Raw genomic sequence first — 24,834 nt, 5'->3', positions numbered from 1 at the left:
AACGTTTTATAATCATTTCTGAGTACAAATCAACTATACAATTGCCCATTATAAAACACTTAAGTGACTTAGATTCTATTCCTTCAACAATCAGACATTTGCGACTGAACACAATGATATTTTGAAGTTCGTCATTATGTCCTTAGTTTCACTGGTTACCAACATGTACTTGAATGGCGTTCTCTGTGACTACACTCTGACGGATGCTTAAACGTAGCGTTAACTCTACCGGAGAGCTAATGTGGAGATCGCTGCTAGAAATCCCTATCGATAGCATTAGAAGGCACCGGGCAAGCCTACAGCGTTCACAGACACCCCAACACACAATCTGTGGAAGAGCGGGCGTTACAAAGAGCTGACTGGCGAACGCTGTTCGGCTCTAGTCGTTCTAACTTACGGATATAGATGTTTCTTGGAAAACAGTTTACAGATTATTGTCATTCATGTCACATATGCTGGAGACAAAGGGTGTTTGTGGGCACGTCTGGCTAACGCCGGTGGTGTTGTAAGGCGCATATTCAACACCTTTCAACCGGACGGATACTATTTACCTTACCGTCTTAAGTGATCAGAATCCAAATCTGGTAAGTTTTAATTATTGTTTTGTTTCAAACAAAATTCTTTAGATAAGTCGACATTTATTGTTCCTCATGTCCTTGAATTCTGCTTGTTGCTTTTATGTGCAAATATTATTAAAAATCTAAATTCAATTACATAAAATGATTTATTATCATATGTACATTTCTAAAACAGTAGTTTGCAAATACATTATGGCGATTTATTATTTGGAATGAATTCTAGATAAATAGACAAGTTATGACACGAAAGGTTGGAATTGTTTTCAATGTGAAATGCCAACTTGTTGTAAACAGGTGCCAGTTGCCCTTCTGTATATATATTTTTGATACCAGTGACTTAAAGATTGATGACAATGAATGAGGGCTTCAGTGACGACGTCGGAAAACATGCTGCGGCAAGCTAGCACAAATGTGAATGTTGGCCTGCCCTCTCGCACCACACCAGGCTAGCATACACCAGCGGCTTTATACGTACTCATAACGCCGAGTAACACTGCTAGCATTGAAATGATAATTCTTTAATTAAACAAAACAACTATAAGGTTTTAAAATATATGAATATACATTGGTAAGCATCACCGCATTTTAATACGCATATTATATCAAAGGTCACATTGCATTGCATTATGGAAAGCCATTTTCGTCGTTCTCATTCAATGTTATAAAACTAAGTGACCGATATGCCTGGGAATAAAGCAGAACCAAAAGATGAAAACGTTCCTTGATATGAGCAAGAATTTTCATATTGAACGCTGCAAGAGAAAATAGCAATTTGCTTCAACTCGACAAGTAGTTAGCAGAGTAGGACCGTATTTTTCGGGGGATATGATGATAGTGTTAAATATAGGGTAACCGTTTGTGTCGGAAACACACACGTAGTCATGAAATAAATCTATACATAATCGCCAATTAACATGCAACAATTACCGGCGTTTGCGGTAAATTCTAATCATCAGTTCTACAGTCACGGATAGAAGATCTGATTACGGAGTTCGTCCTAATTACTTTCTTTCCACTCACCATTAATATACAATCGGTTTTTAAATTCCTTTACACAATCTTATATATTTCCGTGCGCAAAGTTAATAGTATGCATATTTATTATTCAGCTAGTCTCCGTTGATATTTTTATTGTTTTCATGTACGTGTAATGGTAGAGAGTTACATAACACACTTCCTTACATCTTTGTAAAAATGATGTAAATTCAATTACTAAATTGCTTTTCAAAATTGCATGTGAATGATTTAAGAGGGAATTTGACGACTATTCTGGTTTGGAATGTTTCTCCTATGACATATGAATGCATCACCTGTATGTTGTACAGACATATTACATCATCATGTATATTCATAGATTTTGTGATTAGAACTCCATTAAAGAAACTCCCAAGTTACTCGAAATAATGGAGCCCGCTCTTTCTTTTTAATTTTAGCTTTGCTTGAAATTAGAATTAGGAAAAAACGAAAATGCTAGCATATTTACAAAAGAAATGTGTGTGTTACCGCTGAGAGCAACAAGAGTTGGATGCAATAAAATATTCAGAATCAATATTAAAAAACAAAATATGAATTCTATTCGGATATTGAATAATTCATCTACATTTTATTGAAGAAACTTGGCCGTGTTTGCATGATTTGAAATATTAAGTCTGCATATTTAAATTTTCTTAAAACGAAAGTTGTTTGAATTTAAATTGCTATGGAGGCTTAACCCTGCGATAATACTTTAGATGTGTGTACACAGCCGGTGTTACCATGGTACTACCGTGCATCTTCTACATCCAAACATAACACTCAAACCGAGGCGCATCATCGACCAGCACAATTTAATGTATATTCCCTTTGAGAAACCCTCATACTTTTCTGCTATAGCTGAAACTATCAAGATGTAGTTAGGAAGGAATCGGTCAATATGGTATATGGTCTGTTTGAAATAAATACATGTATTATTGTTTAGAGTTTTGAAGAACTATATCACTTTTGTAGAGAAATTATGTCGTTTATTTCTTTTGTATGAACTTCTTATTTTACGTTATTCGTTTAGCTATGGATACTGATTGTTTATTATGATAGTGAAAACACGATACATCAATGCGTGTAATTATGATTGTCTAGTTAAACACATTATATTCTCTTTCTTATGTAAGCCAATTTGTGTGACGATTGGTTGACGATATGCAGCACGACTTCGGATGTATCGATCCTTAGAAAATAGGCGTGATAGTAAGCTATTAGATAATAGCTTTACAATTGTTTGATTTATAATGCAATAAAAGCAGAGTTGTTTGTTTTGTGGCAAGATAACTAGGAAGTGTCATCTCACGCCGATGTAACAGTCATACCGAATCACATCCGGATCACGTGATCATTCATCATCACAGATAGCAAATGCACGATAAGTAGGTTTTTGTCTAGCTGTTTTGTCTACAAACAACTGTTGTCATATTTAAAACATGTTATGTCGGTTAGCGTCCACGACGGCTATGTTAGTAGTTCTGTCTGTCTGTCTTGTTAGGGTACCAAACGCCCTGTATTATCCCTGGTAAATTCAATGAAATGTGCTCAATTTAGCTAGGATCGAAAGGTGACCGCAGTCTCTATATACTCTATCCTGTTGACGAGAGGGAACTACATTCAGTCCAATTTCGCGGAAGAGTAAACGGCTAATAACCACTTCACAACTTGGGTTTCTTGATTAATAGCAACAGCAAGTCGTTAACACTTTGTCCAAGAATATACGCGGATGTTTCCCAGTCAACATCGTAAACCGACGTCTCGCGCTCTATTTAATTAAAGGACAACAAAACAGCTTAAATGTATTATTTAAAGAGGCAATTCAACAATAAATCCTGTACCTTAGCTCCAAGTTTGGACGGTAAGTGGATTAGTCGGTCTAAAGGCGGCCTTTTTCCTCACGAAACCTTGGCCTGGACAGACCTGAGCATACTTATCTTTGTAATCAAGTGACCTAACATGTGAGTCCGTTCATTTGTTTCCATTTAAATTATTTTCTCTAAAACAATAAGTACAGTAACTACATAAACGCTATCACAATCAGATCCTGATAGGCATTGTTTAACTTCAACCTATTAGGCAATTTAAATTGTTATCAAATTCATTTAATACACAATTCCAGAAAAAAGGCTTATTGACATTTCATTTAAACCAGATGTAGGCGGAAAAATTCCAGAATATTGACAAAAATGAAACGATTCCAATGGTATTATAGTACGGTAGCATAAAAAGTCTTTCCTAGAAAATTGCCCGTGTAGATGTCATATGGACCTTTAATGTTATTGAAAGTAGATATTTTAGGCGCTCTTCTATAATCAGAAACCCAACACCACCTGTCTTGTAGGCAACATCAAGGTACATGGCTGGTAGGAGTGGTGAAGTGTTCTGATGACATTTCATAGCCTCTAACTAAAGATCCCGGTGACGTCAAGGTACTGGTAATTCGAGGCTCCTTGGCTCCATGTCACCAAGGCTCTCATACCTATTTTCTTTATGTGGTCTTGTCTACCAGTTCCCACTTGTATCGTAAGTTATTTCACCACGGATGGTTTTCCTAGATATCACTCTGGTTGCTCTGTATCTTTATTTTCGTGTATTATAGTCGCATTGTTCGTTTGTTTGTTGTTAAATAATATAAGCTTACTGTTTATAGCATGTATTTCCCAAATATGCAAACGTTACTGTGGCAACATACAACCGAACGTGTAACAATGCATACAGAACTACATCGAAGATATACTATCATTGCTTTGTGTAATCGACTTACTGTCGCTATTTCATTAAACACTCGAGCTTCTTGTTATATGACTGTATATTCGATAGGAAATTCGTATGCACTCTCGTCGCTACCAAAGGCGTTAAGCATCCTCGCTCTCAATGGGTTGTCTGAGAAGCCTGATTAATGCTAATATGAGATGTTATGAAGCGGCAGCCTCATAATGAAAGCGCCGTTTAACCTTGGTAGCGGTGTAATAAGAGTTTCCTATTCACAAACACATAAACTACATTCTGTTAAAGGTAACGAGCCTGTTATGAGTATTGTAAAATACCTATTAACCTTGCATATCCCAATAACAATAGGCTTTACAAGTAACGTTTTTAAACTGTAAATGGAATTGACAATGTGCAACCTTGAGTCGACTCGATTCAGAATGTTGTTTTGTAGCCCGATCCTTGTCCATATTTGGCGATTGTCTAGTACAATCTCTCGAGTTAAGAACACATTCTGTTTTGCAATTTGTCTACGCTATTGCAGAGTGTCTGTTCAATGTTTTATACATTTTTATCAATTATATTGTAATATTTTTCACTGTTTGTTATTTTATCAATAGCGCAAACAACCAGAACAACATACCAAGTCCAATATCTTGAGTTTTGGTTACTGTTTAGCCCCGGCATTGTGTTATACACTTTGTGGAACATTATGTCGAAGTAGTATTTGTACTGAACCAAAGATCACGACTAACGTCGCCAGCCACGGTACAGGCTTGATACATTTAATATACTAGCACTAATGGTTCACATCTAATCAACACAATCCATTGACCAAATATTCAAATAGTATTAGAGACAAAAGGCCGCGAAAATACGCGACGAGTCGACCACGGCCTTAACTCCCGCAAGGCTAGAACATCCGGCTGGTAATATTAATTTGATTTCTATAAGTTACAGGAAATGAAGAAATGACGCAATCAGGTGTATGTCTTCAGGAAGATCATAAATCTCAGAAATACTCACGTTTATTATTATGTTCTTGAAGCAATACAGACGATCCATTTTTTAGGAAAGGATAAAGGTCCTTTGTGCTGATGCCTCATTTTGTCCTAAGAACCACCAATAAGAATCAAAACAGTAAGGTCTTCCTAGGCTAGATATCGAACCAGAAAGGACTTTTGTCCCGTATTAGACTTTCTGTTTATTTATCACTCCGAGTGTAATGGAATGGGCATACACCATACCGGGTGATGCGCCGGCTTTAATGGTGTGGGGGAGAATAAGGATTTCTGGTTTTAAATCATTGCACTGAAAACATACAGACATTGTACAGATTTGTAACCCGTATGTACTGTGTATGTTGGTATTTGATTTTAAAAACTAAATAAACATGCATTTTAGTTCTACATGTAATAGTGTTTAAAAATAATTAGTACGAACTTGCTTTAATTTTTATTTAAATTCAATTCCCTATCATCTAGCCCTTGAAGTGATCGTCGTATTTAGGAAATGCTGGGTTAACATCCCTAAAGGGATTGCTCATTCCGTTACTAAGACATGGTAAGGGTAATCAATACAACACTAGCACCATTGGCGCAATGAAAACATTATCTGATGTGGTCTGATTCTTCTGCTCCTGTATGTCTAGTAGTTTTACGTCTATTTACACCATTGTTGGTATATCGATTATAGTAAACATGTACACATCGATATCATATCCAATTAATCTAAGGATTCCTTATTTTACTACCAGTTATGTAGCTGTAGATGTTTTTGAATGAAATTTCTGAAATTCATATTATACGAACACATCACCGTTGATGTGCTATTATAAGATCCTTGATATTATTTAAATGCGAGTATAAAATGGTTAATGTCGTAATATATTCGTCATTGATGACAATCTGGACCTACGCTTTAATGTTTCTTTTCTAACAATTTTCGAATGTTTAATATTGTTGTTTTATATACGCAAAGAATACATGGGTGTTGGTATACCAACTGCACGAGCAATTTGACCCGCAATATTGGTGACATACTCACAAATGATATTGGCGATTAGTGGACTAGTTTGTGCAATCAAAATGTTCATTATATTAATTTGTTAGTTGTTAATGTACCTTCCAGTTCATCAAGAACAGGCAGTACTTTGATTTTTGTAGCGATACAGAATGACCGCCTCTTCCAACGAAACCTGTAAAGCCAACAGGAATATACATGACGAGCCCAATCCCATGTGATACAGGTAATGGGATACGGTTGTACCTGATCCTGTATTGCCTTTGTTCCATGTCTGTAAAAACATCTAACGCTCACTGTAAGCATGGTATATTTATCGCCATGTTGTCACCTTTGGATTATTTAAAGTTTGTTCATCTTTGATAAACAGACCGTGACATCTTCGTTATTTAGTCAATTTAGATGGGTATGATAACGGCTTTACTTGTGATAATCGATATTTTCTGATCTGACAAAAAAACCTTGTTCCTAAAGTAAAGCAGTAGCTACTCTAGAGAATTACTGCATTTGTAAATTATCACGCACACGCGCGCGGACGACATAAAACTTGTACCCAGGCGGCAGACTATCTTGTAAGAAGAGCAACTATCTGGTGCTACTATTTACTTTGTAATCACAAAACCTAACACTGCAAATAATCGTGTTGTAATTAAAACAGTGACACGTTCACAACACACATGTTAGCTGTGTAATGGATCGAGGACTCGCTTTCTGTTACATAGTGATACTAAGTACAAATACGCAACGTCACGTAAAGAAATTAATGCATATGTATTTGTATTGTCTTTCTTGAACATAACCTCACTGTTAATTTTAACTACATTGTAGAATATTCCAAATACTATTATCGATACTTTATGGTTTTGCGATAGATGCATCAAAACGATAATCAGAAACTAGAAACAAAATTAATAATAACCTTTCCTGAAAATGACTTCTTACTGATGGGCATTATATATAGTATCTTTATATAAAAATGAAGGCCATTTTACTTTATATTTGAGTTTGGATTTTTGCTTTTTTGTTTAATCAGTATGCGACAAGCGTATCTTTCACAAAAGCATTGTTTTTTGTTTATTATAAGGTTTATTGTATGCCGTCTATACGTGTACATCAGTACTGCTTTAGTGCAACACTCCAGTCTAACGACAAGCGTTCATCGTTATATGACTGTCACGGTATACTATACATGTACGTACACATGTATTATATTCTTTGCTTTCAGTAGTTTTTCCATCGGACTATAGTGAATAGACAAAGTCTTCATTCTGATAAAACCCTTCCAAAAATTTTTGTGAAGATATTGATATTCAGATAGAAAACGCTGTAGACAGAATGAATCGAAAAGGGAAGATTCCCCCGAAGAGATAGAGATATTAGGCCGAATATTGCGAAAGGTTGCAAGATGTCTGCATAAAGTACAACATTCTCCACACTTGTCCGTTCGAATTCGCTTTTCATTTCTCACCACACGTAATGTGAGGTCGGGCGTGATAACCCGTCTGTGATGGCGTCCCAATCAAGTCCGCTCTGTCCAATCTCGGCTCGAATTCAGCAAGTTGAGCAAACAAAATAACTTCCTTGTGACTAATATTCTGTACAGAGACTTGTTAGAGGTCTCAAAGAAAGCCAAACACTCACAGGCGGCACCAGAAAACTGTTTACACGTTTATTTCCTGACGTATAGACACGATATTAGTCTTTACAATCTTAGTCTTGGCGACTAAATTTGATCATGCCCTTATAAGATATCCTTTTTTATGAAACCTTTATCATGTTGTCAATATTTTTACAACAACGTGCTTTTCTTTAATATCCAGAATATAGACATGCATTTCATTATTACTGAACACATCCACCATACATCATCGGCTATTATATTAGTTACAGTAATAATATTAACACACCGTATCGTTTAAACTGTATTATTCATGCTAGTCAACGTTTAGTGTTGACTTCCAGAGTTTATATTGCGGAATGATATAACCGTAGCTCACAATATACACTGTACATACGGGGTATATAATGCATGTTTAGTACTGGTATAATGTACGTTTAGTACTGGTATACTGTACGTCTAGTACTGGTATGGTGTACGTTTAGTACTGGAATGGTGTAAGTTTAGTACTGTTATTGTGTACGTTTAGTACTGGTATAGTGTACGTCTAGTACTGGTATAATGTACGTTTAGTACTGGTATAATGTACGTTTAGTACTGGTATAGTGTACGTTTAGTACTGGTATACTGGTATAGTGTACGTTTAGTACTGGTATAATGTACGTTTAGTACTGGTATAGTGTACGTTTAGTACTGGAATATTGTATGTTTAGTACATTAATAGTGTACGTTTAGTTCTTGTATAGTGTACGTTTAGTACTGGTATAGTGTACGTTTAGTACTGTCATAGTGTACGTTTAGTACTGGAATATTGTATGTCTAGTACTTGAATGGTGTACGTTTAGTGCTGGTATAGTTTACGTTTAGTACTGGTATAGTGTACGTTTGGTACAGGTAAAGTGTACGTCTAGTACTGGTATACTGTACGTTTCATATTTGAAAAGTGTACATTAAGTCCTTGTATAGTGTACGTTTGGTACTGGTATACTGGCACAGTGTACGCTTGGTACTGGTATACTGTAACAGTGTACGTTTGGTACTGGTATACTGGTATAGTGTACGTTTGGTACTGGTACAGTGTACGTTTGGTACTGGTACAGTATACGTTTGGTACTGGTATAGTGTACGTTTGGTACTGGTATACTGGTATAGTGTACGTTTGGTACTGGTATACTGGTATAGTGTACGTTTGGTACTGGTATACTGGTATAGTGTACGTTTGGTACTGGTATAGTGTACGTTCGGTACTGGTACAGTGTACGTTTGGTACTGGTATACTGGTATAGTGTACGTTTGGTACTGGTATAGTGTACGTTTGGTACTGGTATACTGGTGGTACTGGTATACTGGTATATTGTACGTTTGGTACTGGTATACTGGTACAGTGTACGTTTGGTACTGGTATAGTGTACGTTTGGTACTGGTATACTGGTATAGTGTACGTTTGGTACTGGTATACTGGTGGTACTGGTATACTGGTATATTGTACGTTTGGTACTGGTATACTGGTATAGTGTACGTTTGGTACTGGTATAGTGTACGTTTGGTACTGGTATATTGGTAAAGTGTACGTTTGGTACTTGTATACTGGTATAATGTACGTTTGGTACTGGTATACTGGTATAGTGTACGTTTGGTACTGGTATACTGGTATAGTGTACGTTTGGTACTGGTATACTGGTATAGTGTACGTTTGGTACTGGTATACTGGTATAGTGTACGTTTGGTACTGGTATACTGGTATAGTGTACGTTTGGTACTGGTATACTGGTACAGTGTACGTTTGGTACTGGTATACTGGTATAGTGTACGTTTGGTACTGGTATACTGGTATAGTGTACGTTTGGTACTGGTATACTGGTATAGTGTACGTTTGGTACTGGTATATTGTACGTTTGGTACTGGTATACTGGTATAGTGTACGTTTGGTACTGGTATAGTGTACGTTTGGTACTGGTACAGTGTACGTTTGGTACTGGTATAGTGTACGTTTGGTACTGTTTTACTGGTATAGTGTACGTTTGGTACTGGTATACTGGTATAGTGTACGTTTGGTACTGGTATATTGGTAAAGTGTACGTTTGGTACTGGTATACTGGTATAGTGTACGTTTGGTACTGGTACAGTGTACGTTTGGTACTGGTATAGTGTACGTTTGGTACTGGTATACTGGTATAGTGTACGTTTGGTACTGGTACAGTGTACGTTTGGTACTGGTATAGTGTACGTTTGGTACTGGTATACTGGTATAGTGTACGTTTGGTACTGGTATACTGGTATAGTGTACGTTTGGTACTGGTATAGTGTACGTTTGGTACTGGTATAGTGTACGTTTGGTACTGGTACAGTATACGTTTGGTACTGGTATAGTGTACGTTTGGTACTGGTATACTGGTGGTACTGGTATACTGGTATATTGTACGTTTGGTACTGGTATACTGGTATAGTGTACGTTTGGTACTGGTATAGTGTACGTTTGGTACTGGTATAGTGTACGTTTGGTACTGGTATATTGGTAAAGTGTACGTTTGGTACTGGTATAGTGTACGTTTGGTACTGGTATACTGGTATAGTGTACGTTTGGTACTGGTATACTGGTATAGTGTACGTTTGGTACTGGTATATTGGTAAAGTGTACGTTTAGTACTGGTATAGTGTACGTTTGGTACTGGTATACTGGTACAGTGTACGTTTGGTACTGGTATACTGGTATAGTGTACGTTTGGTACTGGTATACTGGTATAGTGTACGTTTGGTACTGGTATACTGGTATAGTGTACGTTTGGTACTGGTATACTGGTACAGTGTACGTTTGGTACTGGTATAGTGTACGTTTGGTACTGGTATACTGGTATAGTGTTCGTTTGGTACTGGTATACTGGTATAGTGTACGTTTGGTACTGGTATACTGGTATAGTGTACGTTTAGTCCAACAAGAGTGATAATATAACTTTGTATCACTTGTATCACAACTGTTGTAAAAAGGTAAAGTTTAAAAGAGACATACTTACACGAGATCAGGGCGCGTACATTAAAAAATTCAAAAGACATCAAATTGAATGACAGAATTTAGGCTTACAGTCCTGATATCTAACAACTGATTAAATTCATTAACACAGTTATAAGAGGATATGATCACTGGTTTTCCTGACAAAACGAAGGAAATTGAACGAGCATCTTTGCTGACTCGACTTAGTAATTGCATAACTTCTCAATACGTATTAAATTACCACCAAACCGACAGTAACAGATTCGATTAATTATTGGATAACATGGAAATCCAAAACTTTACATGCTGTTTTCCTGAAAATAAGCAGTTGTTGTTTACAAGTTGTGTGTTGTTAGATCATTAGACTGTTAGGGTCTATTTTATTGGTTTTTATATTGGTTTGAGCTTGATGCTTGCTGCTACCAAATCTGGCAATTATACGCCGTTTTTACAAGTCACGTCATTCATATGTAATAACGCCCTGAAGACAACATACTGGTATTTTTTCGCATGCTCAATTTTATATAGAAAAACTCGTATAAGTCCTAATTGGATTTGACATTATTTGTAGTATCGAAATTTAAATTTTTGGCAGAGATTTATTCTGATGAATGTTTATTCTAGGAGCCCGTGTTATTAGTTATTCAGTGAGTTTTGCCCACCGAGAAGAGACCGTATCACGCGATACGGCGCACGCTCTCACGAGTGAGCGAAGATCAACCCATTACTTCGGTCATTCCAATATTGCTTACAAATGTGCATGTCGAAAGTACTTATCCCAGATACATGGGAGCACCCAGGTGACATTTGAAACATTGTATAGTTTTCGGCACTAAGCAAGGTAGACAGCTTTTGTATGAGGAGGAAGAAGAACGTTCCGCTGGAAATGGGATTTTTCCATTTTATGTTTAGCGTCAGAGGACTTAGCATGTTAGAATCTATTTTTTCTTGTCATTCCTACGGGGAAACGTTGGCAATTTCAGAGACAAGTCACGCAAGCCCTAGCGATATTTCTGATATCATATCGGAGATAATCTCGCCGATAGAGTTCTCGTTTGTTAGTAGGAAGGAAATTTAATAAAGGCGCTACACCGAGGCGCCTTTTTGAGGTGGGGAAGGTCTCGGTCACACCAATAGCACGTGATGGATATTGTTTTACTTTAGGATGAACATTTTTAACCCTCTCCCGTGTAACATGTGACAGTGACAGGCGCGCACATTTCCGCTCTACACTACCATCAACTTGGATGTGATTTACGCCGTCATTAAACATGTATCAGAAAGTAAATGGCAAATAATTATCGAAAACATGCAAGTGACGCAGGTTACTTCAACGGCATCTATTTCATCTGCTGACATTTATAGAAAGTACGGCTTGGCCAGTGATATTTAACCCTAATGAAGGTTTTTTGGGGGTTTGAATACATAGATATCTTTGGGATAGGATCCAAAGTTACATGTAATGTAAATGAAATTGTTTATTTATATACATTTTAGCCAGTATAAATATTGTGTCAATTGGATGTGAGGACCAGTGTATTTCGACTAAGCATCGTCTTCCAATGGCACCTTCAGATAAAGTGATGATAACAAATATGTTATTGATGATGTGAATATAATAAACCATATATAGGGATCTTTAAATGACTTTCACTGGTTCCCAAACCTTTGGTGATTAAATGCCCCATTTCGTGTTCGAAGTAACCTATTTCCAATGATGAAAGATCGACTGCTGACGGTACATTTGTCTACTACTGGGCTTGGAGTGATACAGGTTGATGAGCACTACGATACAGTTTTAAGAACGGCATTGTGATTACGTTAATAAGTATTGTATTTTGTCGCATGCTAATTCTAAGTGTAAGAAAATGACAGTGACGAGATTTGACCGATGTTTACATGGCGGGTCCCGTTGAAGAATAAGAAGAAACTTACACTTGCGTAACATCTGATATCAACAGGAAACAGAAAAGGGGGGAAGCCCTATCTGATATGGTAACATGGGGGAACGCTCTATCTGAAATGGTAACATGGGGGGACGCTCTATCTGAAATGGTAACATGGGGGGACGCTCTATCTGAAATGGTAACATGGGGGGACGCTCTATCTGATATGGTAACATGGGGGGACGCTCTATCTGAAATGGTAACATGGGGGGACGCTCTATCTGATATGGTAACATGGGGGGACGCTCTATCTGAAATGGTAACATGGGGGGACGCTCTATCTGAAATGGTAACATGGGGGGACGCTCTATCTGAAATGGTAACATGGGGGACGCTCTATCTGAAATGGTAACATGGGGGAAGCCCTATCTGAAATGGTAACATGGGGGGACGCTCTATCTGATATGGTAACATGGGGGGACGCTCTATCTGAAATGGTAACATGGGGGAATGCTCTATCTGATATGGTAACATGGGGGGACGCTCTATCTGAAATGGTAACATGGGGGGACGCTCTATCTGAAATGGTAACATGGGGGGACGCTCTATCTGAAATGGTAACATGGGGGGACGCTCTATCTGATATGGTAACATGGGTGAATCCCCTGTCTGGTCTGTATTGTTCATATGGGGGAATCCCCTGTCTGTGTCTGTATTGTTTACATGGGGGAATCCCCTGTCTGGCCTGTATTGTTCCCGTGGGTGAATCCCCTGTCTGGTCTGTATTGTTTACATGGGTGAATCCCCTGTCTGGTCTGTATTGTTCACATTGGAGAATCCCCTGTCTGGTCTGTATTGTTCATATGGGGGAATCCCCTGTCTGTGTCTGTATTGTTTACATGGGGGAATCCCCTGTCTGGTCTGTATTGTTTACATGGGGGAATCCCCTGTCTGGTCTGTATTGTTCATATGGGGGAATCCCCTGTCTGGTCTGTATTGTTTATATGGGGGAATCTCCTGTCTGGTCTGTATTGTTTACATGGGGGAATCCCCTGTCTGGTCTGTATTGATAACATTAGGGAATCGCCTGTCTGGTCTGTATTGTTAACATTAGGGAATCCCCTGTCTGGTCTGTATTGTTCATATGGAGGAATCCCCTGTCTGGTCTGTATTGTTCATATGGAGGAATCCCCTGTCTGGTCTGTATTGTTCATATGGGGGAATCCCCTGTCTGGTCTGTATTGATAACATTAGGGAATCCCCTGTCTGGTCTGTATTGTTCATATGGAGGAATCCCCTGTCTGGTCTGTATTGTTCATATGGGTGAATCCCCTGTCTGGTCTGTATTGATCACATGAGGGAATCCCCTGTCTGGTCTGTATTGATAACATTAGGGAATCCCCTGTCTGGTCTGTATTGTTCACATGGGTGAATCCCCTGTCTGGTCTGTATTGTCCCCGTGGGTGAATCCCCTGTCTGGTCTGTATTGTTCACATTAGGGAATCCGCTGTCTGGCCTGTATTGTTCCCGTGGGTGAATCCCCTGTCTGGTCTGTTTTGTTCACATGGGTGAATCCCCTGTCTGGTCTGTATTGTTCACATAGGTGAATCCCCTGCCTGGTCTGTATTGTTCACATGGGTGAATCCCCTGTCTGGTCTGTATTATTCACATGGGTGAATCCCCTGTCTGGTCTGTATTGTTCACATGGTTGAATCCCCTGCCTGGTCTTTATTGTTCACATGGGTGAATCCCCTGTCTGGTCTGTATTGTTCACATGGGTGAATCCCCTGTCTGGTCTGTATTGTTCATATGGGGGAATCCCCTGTCTGGTCTGTATTGTTCACATCGGGGAATCCCCTGTCTGTGTCTGTATTGTTTACCTGGGTGAATCCCCTGTCTGGTCTGTATTGTTCACATGGGTGAATCCCCTGTCTGTGTCTGTATTGTTTACCTGGGTGAATCCCCTGTCTGGTCTGTATTGTTCACATGGGTGAATCCCCTGTCTGTGTCTGTATTGTTTACCTGGGTGAATCCCCTGTCTGGTCTGTATTGTTCATATGGGGGAATCCCCTGTCTGGTCTGTATTGTTCACATGGGTGAATCCCCTGTCTGTGTCTGTATTGTTTACCTGGGTGAATCCCCTGTCTGGTCTATATTGTTCACATGGGTGAATCCCCTGTCTGTGTCTGTATTGTTTACCTGGGTGAATCCCCTGTCTGGTCTGTATTGTTCATATGGGTGAATCCCCTGTCTGGTCTGTATTGTTCACATGGGTGAATCCCCTGTCTGGTCTGTATTGTTTACCTGGGTGAATCCCCTGTCTGGTCTGTATTGTTCATATGGGGAATCCCCTGTCTGGTCTGTATTGTTCATATGGGTGAATCCCCTGTCTGGCCTGTATTGTTCATATGGGGAATCCCCTGTCTGGTCTGTATTGTTCACATGGGTGAATCCCCTGTCTGTGTCTGTATTGTTTACCTGGGTGAATCCCCTGTCTGGTCTGTATTGTTCACATGGGTGAATCCCCTGTCTGTGTCTGTATTGTTTACCTGGGTGAATCCCCTGTCTGGTCTGTATTGTTCATATGGGTGAATCCCCTGTCTGGTCTGTATTGTTCACATGGGTGAATCCCCTGTCTGGTCTGTATTGTTTACCTGGGTGAATCCCCTGTCTGGTCTGTATTGTTCATATGGGGAATCCCCTGTCTGGTCTGTATTTTTCATATGGGTGAATCCCCTGTCTGGTCTGTATTGTTCATATGGGGAATCCCCTGTCTGGTCTGTATTGTTCACATGGGTGAATCCCCTGTCTGGTCTGTATTGTTTACCTGGGTGAATCCCCTGTCTGGTCTGTATTGTTCATATGGGGAATCCCCTGTCTGGTCTGTATTGTTCATATGGGTGAATCCCCTGTCTGGTCTGTATTGTTCACATGGGGAATCCCCTGTCTGGTCTGTATTGTTCACATGGGTGAATCCCCTGTCTGGTCTGTATTGTTCATATGGGGAATCCCCTGTCTGGTCTGTGTTGTTCACATGGGTGAATCCCCTGTCTGGTCTGTATTGTTCACATGGGTGAATCCCCTGTCTGGTCTGTATTGTTTACCTGGGTGAATCCCCTGTCTGTACTCGATAAGAACACATCATCTGCATAGGGTATATACAGAGCAAACTACAGGAGAACACTCTATAATTTAATACAAACTTTATTCATTTTACAAATTTGCGAAACAAGTTATCAACTTACATGTATATTGATCATGCCTGTTGGCCCTGATTGAAGCGCGCGAGGGGTCTTACTGTGGGAGGAAACCGGAGCACCAGGGGAAAACCCACGTCGTCGGGCAAGTGACCCAATACCTTTTCAAATCCGATCGAGGTATTGAACCCCGGCTGTTTATGTGAAAGGGAAGTGTGTTACCACTGTGTCACTACTGTGTCACCCGATCACCCAAGTGTGTTAGGTACATTGTACCACTGTGCCACCAACATCCCATCTTCCTACGTCACAGGAGATCATTCGGGGAGATTTAGCTCGTTACATAGTGAAACGTATCTTTTACAGCATGTCTCGACAATGCACGGAATATCATCTGGATTGGCCGTAAGGCTTAATTTTATCTTTTTGGTTAAACTGCTAATTGAAGTTAATTGTTTCTCAGGTTTTGACTAAATGTTAATCTCGTCTTTACAATACCGGCCCAGTAAGACATTTGGTTGGGATGTAAGAGCCGCCGCCCTGTAACCGCATCTCAATTCCAAACAAAGTAGGAACTACACACAAGTAATCAATACAATCACAGGCTGCTATCATCAAAATAGCAACTCTTCAAGGGCACCCGGCGACCAAAACCAATTGTTGAAACAAAATCAGTACTTTTCCTTCAAGTTCATTCATACTTTAAATGCGAGTTGGAACTATATGTGGTGATTGTAAACATGTAGGGTTTCAGATGAATGTACCCTTTGCCCGTAGTGGTACATTTCCGACGCTTCCGCGTCCCAAACTATCTGAATTCTGTATAAGTATGGAACCCAATACACATATTGATATTAACACTAAACTACATTAAATGCCTATTTTGTTTTATGTTTTTCTCAATATTTGCTGGGTTTGTGGTGTATCGTTGTTTTGTCATAGCCTGAACATGTATGTAACAATGTAACAATGTACGGTATTAAACGTGTACAGCTGTCAAAATGGTTGCCATTCAACATCTGTCCTGCTATCAAGGTCTGTGGGTACTGAAACATTGCTCTAGTAGTATGGATCTGCTGGGTTTGCGGAAAGTATAGGGGATTGCTGCAGCTCCATGATACTGTCGTGTTTATGCGAAATATGATATTGATGTATTTAGGATGGATGTGATTTTGTGTGTTTACTTGTAAGCATTATGACAATATTTTGACACTAAGTAGTACATCGTTGCTGTGTCTTCGGGCGGTATGGCACGGCTGTATATGTGCGCGTTGATACACTGTGTGTGTGGTCTATGGGCGGTATTACATGACTTTGTCTATGGGCGGTATGACATTGCGGTGTATATGGACGGTATGACATTGCTGTGTATATGGACGGTATGGCATTGTTGTGTATATGGACGGTATGACATTGCTGTGTCTATGGGCGGTATGACATTGCTGTGTCTATGGACGGTATGACATGGCTGTGTCTATGGGCAGTATGACATTGCTGTGTCTATGGGCGGTATTACATTGCTGTGTCTATGGGCGGTATGACATTGCTGTGTCTATGGGCGTTATGACATTGCTGTGTCTATGGACGGTGTGATATTGCTGTGTCTATTGACGGTATGACATTGCTGTGTCTATGGGCGGTACGATATTGCTGTGTCTATGGGCGGTTTTACATGACTGTGTCTATGGATGTATGCTATGATTGAATTGCTGCCGTGACGTCCCTGTATATACCAATGGGTTTGACTGATATATCACAACCTAAGAGTGGACAAAGATATCACACCCTAGGGTTTGACAGAAAAATCTTGAACAAGTCAACCGAGAAACAAATCTGTGTACGATGAAATTACTTTCTCCCATAGCTGATAAGGTGATCACGTGGTTACAAGGGACGGAATTAACATAATCGTTTCCAACCCGAGGGTTGATGTTCTTGGTTGTCGAACCCGAGGCTGTTATACCGAGGGTTAGACAATCAAGTATGTCCGATGATGGCGCGACAAATAGATTTCACAGAACTTACAGTTTGTTACGGTTTTTTTTGTGTGTAGTACATTATGTATGTGAGACAAATAATAAAGCATAGACCTACACCTTTGACGGTGATACGAGGAATGATGGACATGTTGTGAGCCTCGTACTTGAGGCGGTACTCAAGGACGTTCTTTTTAAGTCCTACTATTCTCTGACTTTATAAGGCCGTGTGACCAAGGACTGGTCCCATTTGGTTAGTTTATATCAACGAAGGTAGCACTCTTAAGTAAACAGGACAAGCGGCATTTGCAAAATGGACAAAATTGGTGAAAGAGCAGAGATTCAATATTTGCATAAAAAGGTTTAACACCTAAGGATATCCATAATGATATGGTAGCAACACTATGGAAAGATGCCCCTTCATATGCTAGAGTGAAAAAGGTGGGTGGCGGAATTAATGCACGGCCGACAGAGCCTTGATGATGACCCCTGTCCTGGAAGGCCTGTCAATGGTCAGTTAAGTTCATTATATTGTTATAAGTTACAAACGAGTCACAGAAAGATATACTGTATAGCGAGTAGATTTGGCATTTCACAGGAAAGAGTGAATTCCAGTGTGACAGAGGATCTTGCAATGAGAAAGCTTTCGGCCCGATGGGACTACGACTTCTTACAGTTGATCAGAAGCACACCAGGTACACATTATCGCATGCTAATCTTAACTTTTTTGAGGAAAATCCTGCCAACTTTCTTCAGAGATTTTTGTCAATATTGATGAAACATTGGTCCATCATTTAATCCAAGAGGCCAAACAACAATCAAAACAATGGAAAACACCCTGGCTCACTGTCGCCAAAGAAGGCAAAGACTGTTCCATCAGTTGGGAAGGTTATGGCCTCGGTTTTCTGGGATACAGATGGTATTCTGCTAATAGATTCTCTCCGAAAAGGACAATTGGTTTGGTTTGGTTTATTTTGTTTAACGTCCTATTAACAGCTAAGGTCATTTAAGGACGGCCTCCCGTGCGTGCGACAAGCATGCGTGTGGCGAGTGCGTATGTGTGTTTTGAGAGGCTGCGGTATGTTCGTGTTAAGTCTCCTTGTGATAGGCCGGAACTTTTGCCGATTTATCGTGCTACCTCACTGAAGCAACAATCAATGGCACATACTATGCTCCACTTCTGATGCAGTTAAGGGAAAATATTAAGCTTAAGCGCCGCGGAAAGCTCACTTAAGTTGTGTTATTCAATCAGGACTCAATTGGTTGAGTATCTGCCTTATTCACCTGATCTCGCTCCCTCAAACTTTCATTTATTTCCAAAACTAAAAAAACCCAACTATTTCAGTCCGATGATGACGTCATATATGCAGTGGATGACTTATGAAAAGTAAAGAAAACAATGATTTATATAAAAGTGGCATTGAGGCTCTCGAGCACCGCTGGCAAAAGTGTATAGATACAGAAGGGGATTATTTTGAAAATGATACAATATATTTATTTATTACATTTTTACCAGTGAAATATCAAAAATTATTCATTATATAAAACTGATATTTTTCACTAGTGAAGAATATCATATTTTTCACTAGTGAAATATCACTTTTGCTGATTTGACCAATCAAATTAATGATTAGAAAATACCAAAATAATTGACCAATCAGAAAGCCCGACATATATGTCAGCACCTGGACAGGGGAAACTACTTTTTTTGTTTACAAATTATCGCTGTAGTCCTAGTTAGCATGCGGGGTAGGGTTTTTGTTGATAAAAAATGTAATAAACAGAATATCTAACAGTGTCTTCAGTAAAACCAAATATATTTCACTCGTGGGGCTAATATTTTGATATTTTTCACTCGTGCTGCGCACTCGTGAAAAATATCAAAATATTAGCCCCACTCGTGAAATATATTTGGTATTACTGAAGACACTGTTAGATATCCTCTATATATCTCCCTTCTCTAGCTTATTTAACTCTGACTACGAATAAATTAGCGTATACGCAGCGAAAAAAGGCTCAGCGGATTAAGAAGCGCTGGAATTGGTAACACAATTATGACGTCATCCAGTTGTGACGTTACTGGAATGTCAACTAGACGGTGCCATTTTCAAGGGAATTTTAGCGAATTCTCCATTTACCCGATGATCTATGCACAAAAAGCTAACTGAGTATTTTGTCAAAAACTAAACTGATTATTGCGGAAATGGGTGCATAAATAACGCTAACGACAAATGGCTAAGGCGTACAGTTCCTGGAGAACACTTGACTACGTCACTACTTAATCTGTGTCAATACACGCTGTGCTTGAAAACCATAGTTAATCTGAGACGGAAATTGTGAACTGTGAATACATCAATTAATAAAAAAACGTAAAAGGTATTAAACAAAAATGTTGAGTTGCATCTTTTAATTTTGTAAACAAAACTGCTGTCTTTACGTAGATTTACTGGAACTATATTATCTTAGCAACCACGACTACCGTAGTTAACAACGTCGCAAAATACCCTGGATTTTATTTTCTTCGTACTGTATTTGAACTATTTGTTTCATGTAAATATAAGGATGGTACCTCATTTTGACTGCGTATACGGTAGTATGACCGCAGTTGGCAACGAACATTTCCTATGGAGCGCGCTTTCCATAGGAAATGTTCGTTTCCAACTGCGGAAAGCTCACTTAAGTTGTGTTATTCAATCAGGACTCAATTGGTTGAGTATCTGCCTTATTCACCTGATCTCGCTCCCTCAAACTTTCATTTATTTCCAAAACTAAAAAAACCCAACTATTTCAGTCCGATGATGACGTCATATATGCAGTGGATGACTTATGAAAAGTAAAGAAAACAATGATTTATATAAAAGTGGCATTGAGGCTCTCGAGCACCGCTGGCAAAAGTGTATAGATACAGAAGGGGATTATTTTGAAAATGATACAATATATTTATTTATTACATTTTTACCAGTGAAATATCAAAAATTATTCATTATATAAAACTGATATTTTTCACTAGTGAAGAATATCATATTTTTCACTAGTGAAATATCACTTTTGCTGATTTGACCAATCAAATTAATGATTAGAAAATACCAAAATAATTGACCAATCAGAAAGCCCGACATATATGTCAGCACCTGGACAGGGGAAACTACTTTTTTTGTTTACAAATTATCGCTGTAGTCCTAGTTAGCATGCGGGGTAGGGTTTTTGTTGATAAAAAATGTAATAAACAGAATATCTAACAGTGTCTTCAGTAAAACCAAATATATTTCACTCGTGGGGCTAATATTTTGATATTTTTCACTCGTGCTGCGCACTCGTGAAAAATATCAAAATATTAGCCCCACTCGTGAAATATATTTGGTATTACTGAAGACACTGTTAGATATCCTCTATATATCTCCCTTCTCTAGCTTATTTAACTCTGACTACGAATAAATTAGCGTATACGCAGCGAAAAAAGGCTCAGCGGATTAAGAAGCGCTGGAATTGGTAACACAATTATGACGTCATCCAGTTGTGACGTTACTGGAATGTCAACTAGACGGTGCCATTTTCAAGGGAATTTTAGCGAATTCTCCATTTACCCGATGATCTATGCACAAAAAGCTAACTGAGTATTTTGTCAAAAACTAAACTGATTATTGCGGAAATGGGTGCATAAATAACGCTAACGACAAATGGCTAAGGCGTACAGTTCCTGGAGAACACTTGACTACGTCACTACTTAATCTGTGTCAATACACGCTGTGCTTGAAAACCATAGTTAATCTGAGACGGAAATTGTGAACTGTGAAAACATCAATTAATAAAAAAACGTAAAAGGTATTAAACAAAAATGTTGAGTTGCATCTTTTAATTTTGTAAACAAAACTGCTGTCTTTACGTAGATTTACTGGAACTATATTATCTTAGCAACCACGACTACCGTAGTTAACAACGTCGCAAAATACCCTGGATTTTATTTTCTTCGTACTGTATTTGAACTATTTGTTTCATGTAAATATAAGGATGGTACCTCATTTTGACTGCGTATACGGTAGTATGACCGCAGTTGGCAACGAACATTTCCTATGGAGCGCGCTTTCCATAGGAAATGTTCGTTTCCAACTGCGGGCATGCTACCGTATACGCGGTTAAAATGAGGTACAATCCTTAAATGTCCGCGAAAATTTAAATCCTTCAATATGAGGCTCACAACATATCAATCAGCCCTCGTAGGCGAGAAATATTGTTATGAATAGGGAATCCCCTGTCTCAACCATCACATTATTATTTTCATAGATGTTTATTTTGACTAGAATTTTGTTTATGAGTATTACATAGCATTGTATATTGGCGATATTGCATTGCTACGCCTATGGGCGGTATATGACAATGTCTGTAGGCGGTATCACATGACAATGTCTGTGGGCGGTATATGACAATGTTTGTAGGCGGTATCACATGACAATGTCTGTAGGCGGTATTACACGACAATGTCTGTGTGCGGTATTTCATGACAATGTCTGTGTGCGGTATTACATGACAATGTCTGTTGGCGGTATTACATGACAATGTCTGTGGGCGGTATTACATGACAATGTCTGTGGGCGGTATTACATGACAATGTCTGTAGGCGGTATTACATGACAATGTCTGTGGGCGGTATTACATGACAATTTCTGTGGGCGGTATTACATGACAATGTCTGTGGGCGGTATTACATGACAATGTCTGTTGGTGGTATTACATGACAATGTCTGTGGGCGGTATTACATGACAATGTCTGTGGGCGGTATTACATGACAATGTCTGTGGGCGGTATTACATGACAATGTCTGTGGGCGGTATTACATGACAATGTCTGTGAGCGGTTTTGCATGACAATGTCTGTGGGCGGTATTACATGACAATGTCTGTGGGCGGTATTACATGACAATGTCTGTGGGCGGTATTACATGACAATGTCTGTTGGCGGTATTACATGACAATGTCTGTGGGCGGTATTACATGACAATGTCTGTGGGCGGCATTACATGACAATGTCTGTGGGCGGTATTACATGACAATGTCTGTGGGCGGTATTACATGACAATGTCTGTGGGCGGTATTGCATGACAATGTCTGTGGGCGGTATTACATGACAATGTCTGTGGGCGGTATTACATGACAATGTCTGTGGGCGGTATTACATGACAATGTCTGTTGGCGGTATTACATGACAATGTCTGTGAGCGGTTTTGCATGACAATGTCTGTGGGCGGTATTACATGACAATGTCTGTGGGCGGTATTACATGACAATGTCTGTTGGCGGTATTACATGACAATGTCTGTGGGCGGTATTACATGACAATGTCTGTGGGCGGCATTACATGACAATGTCTGTGGGCGGTATTACATGACAATGTCTGTGGGCGGTATTACATGACAATGTCTGTGGGCGGTATTGCATGACAATGTCTGTGGGCGGTATTACATGACAATGTATGTGGGCGGTATTACATGACAATGTCTGTGGGCGGTATTACATGACAATGTCTGTTGGCGGTATTACATGACAATGTCTGTGGGCGGTATTGCATTGCTGCGCCTATGTGCGGTATCACATGAGCAGTTTGACATTAATGCGCCTTTAGCGATATGATATGGCTATTTCTATGGACGGGTATGATATGGCTGTGTCTATGGACGGGTATGATATGAATGTGTCTATGGACGGGTATGATATGGCTGTGTCTATGGACGGGTATGGTATGGCTGTGTCTATGGACGGGTATGATATGAATGTGTCTATGGACGGGTATGATATGACTGTGTCTATGGACGGTATGATATGGCTGTGTCTATGGACGGGTATGATATGACTGTGTCTATGGACGGGTATGATATGACTGTGTCTATGGACGGGTATGATATGGCTGTGTCTATGGACTGGTATGATATGGCTGTGTCTACGGACGGGTATGATATGACTGTGCCTCTGGACGGGTTTGATATGGCTGTGTCTATGGACGGGTATGATATGGCTGTGTCTATGGACGGTTGGCTATGACTCTCTCTATGAACGGTTGTGCTATGACTGTATAAATGGACGGTATGATATGACTGTGTCGATGGACGGGTATGACATGACTTTGTCTATGGACGGGTATGATACATTGTATGACTGTGTATTTGGACTGGTATAAAATGACTGTGTCTATGGACGGGTATGATACATTGTATGACTGTGCATTTGGACGGGCATAATATGACTGTGTCTATGGACGGGTATGATATGATATGATACGATGTGTCCTCATTTGGTATATAATAGAGTATCGCCCTCCTTCTAGCTACGTACGTTCATCGAAATGTTACTGAAATAATGGATCGATATAACAAGTAAAGAATGGAAGAATTGCACTGTCGGAAAAGATTCTTTTTCCCTCGAGGCGTAATTCAAAAGACATATTGCCGCGTTCAGGTTTTCTCTTTGTTTGCTTTTACGTGTAGAAAACGAATTACATTTTCTTCCCACTTCACCAACTGTGGTCGGTATTCCTGATTCTAGCGGCAAGCTTTCCGAAACAGTGGATCCATCCTATCTTATTCACAAGTGATTAGATGTAAAAAAAAAGCTGAGGAAGTATCAAGAGTGTAAGAGCGGGACTTCATTTTTATATAGACAATCTTCATTTACATTAACAACTATGAAGCCTCCTTACACGGGTTTCCTCGATTCCGGTTAATACATAGATCTTACGTCTTGTGTCCCCAAGGCTTAGATTCCGATGAAATTCCTTGTGTAATTTCCCTGGTTAGATATAACATGTAAAAATTGACGTGTTCCGTATTAAAGTAATTTAATCAAGTTGTATA

General features: G+C 39.3%; 1 protein-coding gene across 1 annotated transcript in view; it reads left to right on the top strand.

Moving 5' to 3' along the window:
- Positions 1-392: 392 nt before the first annotated feature.
- The window catches only part of LOC117327266 (glutamate receptor ionotropic, NMDA 2B-like), a 124,453-nt gene continuing 100,011 nt past the window's right edge, over positions 393-24,834 (top strand). Inside the window, exon 1 of the mRNA XM_033884185.1 lies at positions 393-584. The gene's annotated coding sequence lies outside the window, so the exon portion shown is untranslated. The remainder of the gene's footprint in view (positions 585-24,834) is intronic.

Source organism: Pecten maximus, chromosome 1 (genome assembly GCF_902652985.1).
Source record: "Pecten maximus chromosome 1, xPecMax1.1, whole genome shotgun sequence".
Taxonomy (NCBI): domain Eukaryota; kingdom Metazoa; phylum Mollusca; class Bivalvia; order Pectinida; family Pectinidae; genus Pecten; species Pecten maximus.
This window is presented reverse-complemented; position numbering and strand designations above follow the sequence as displayed.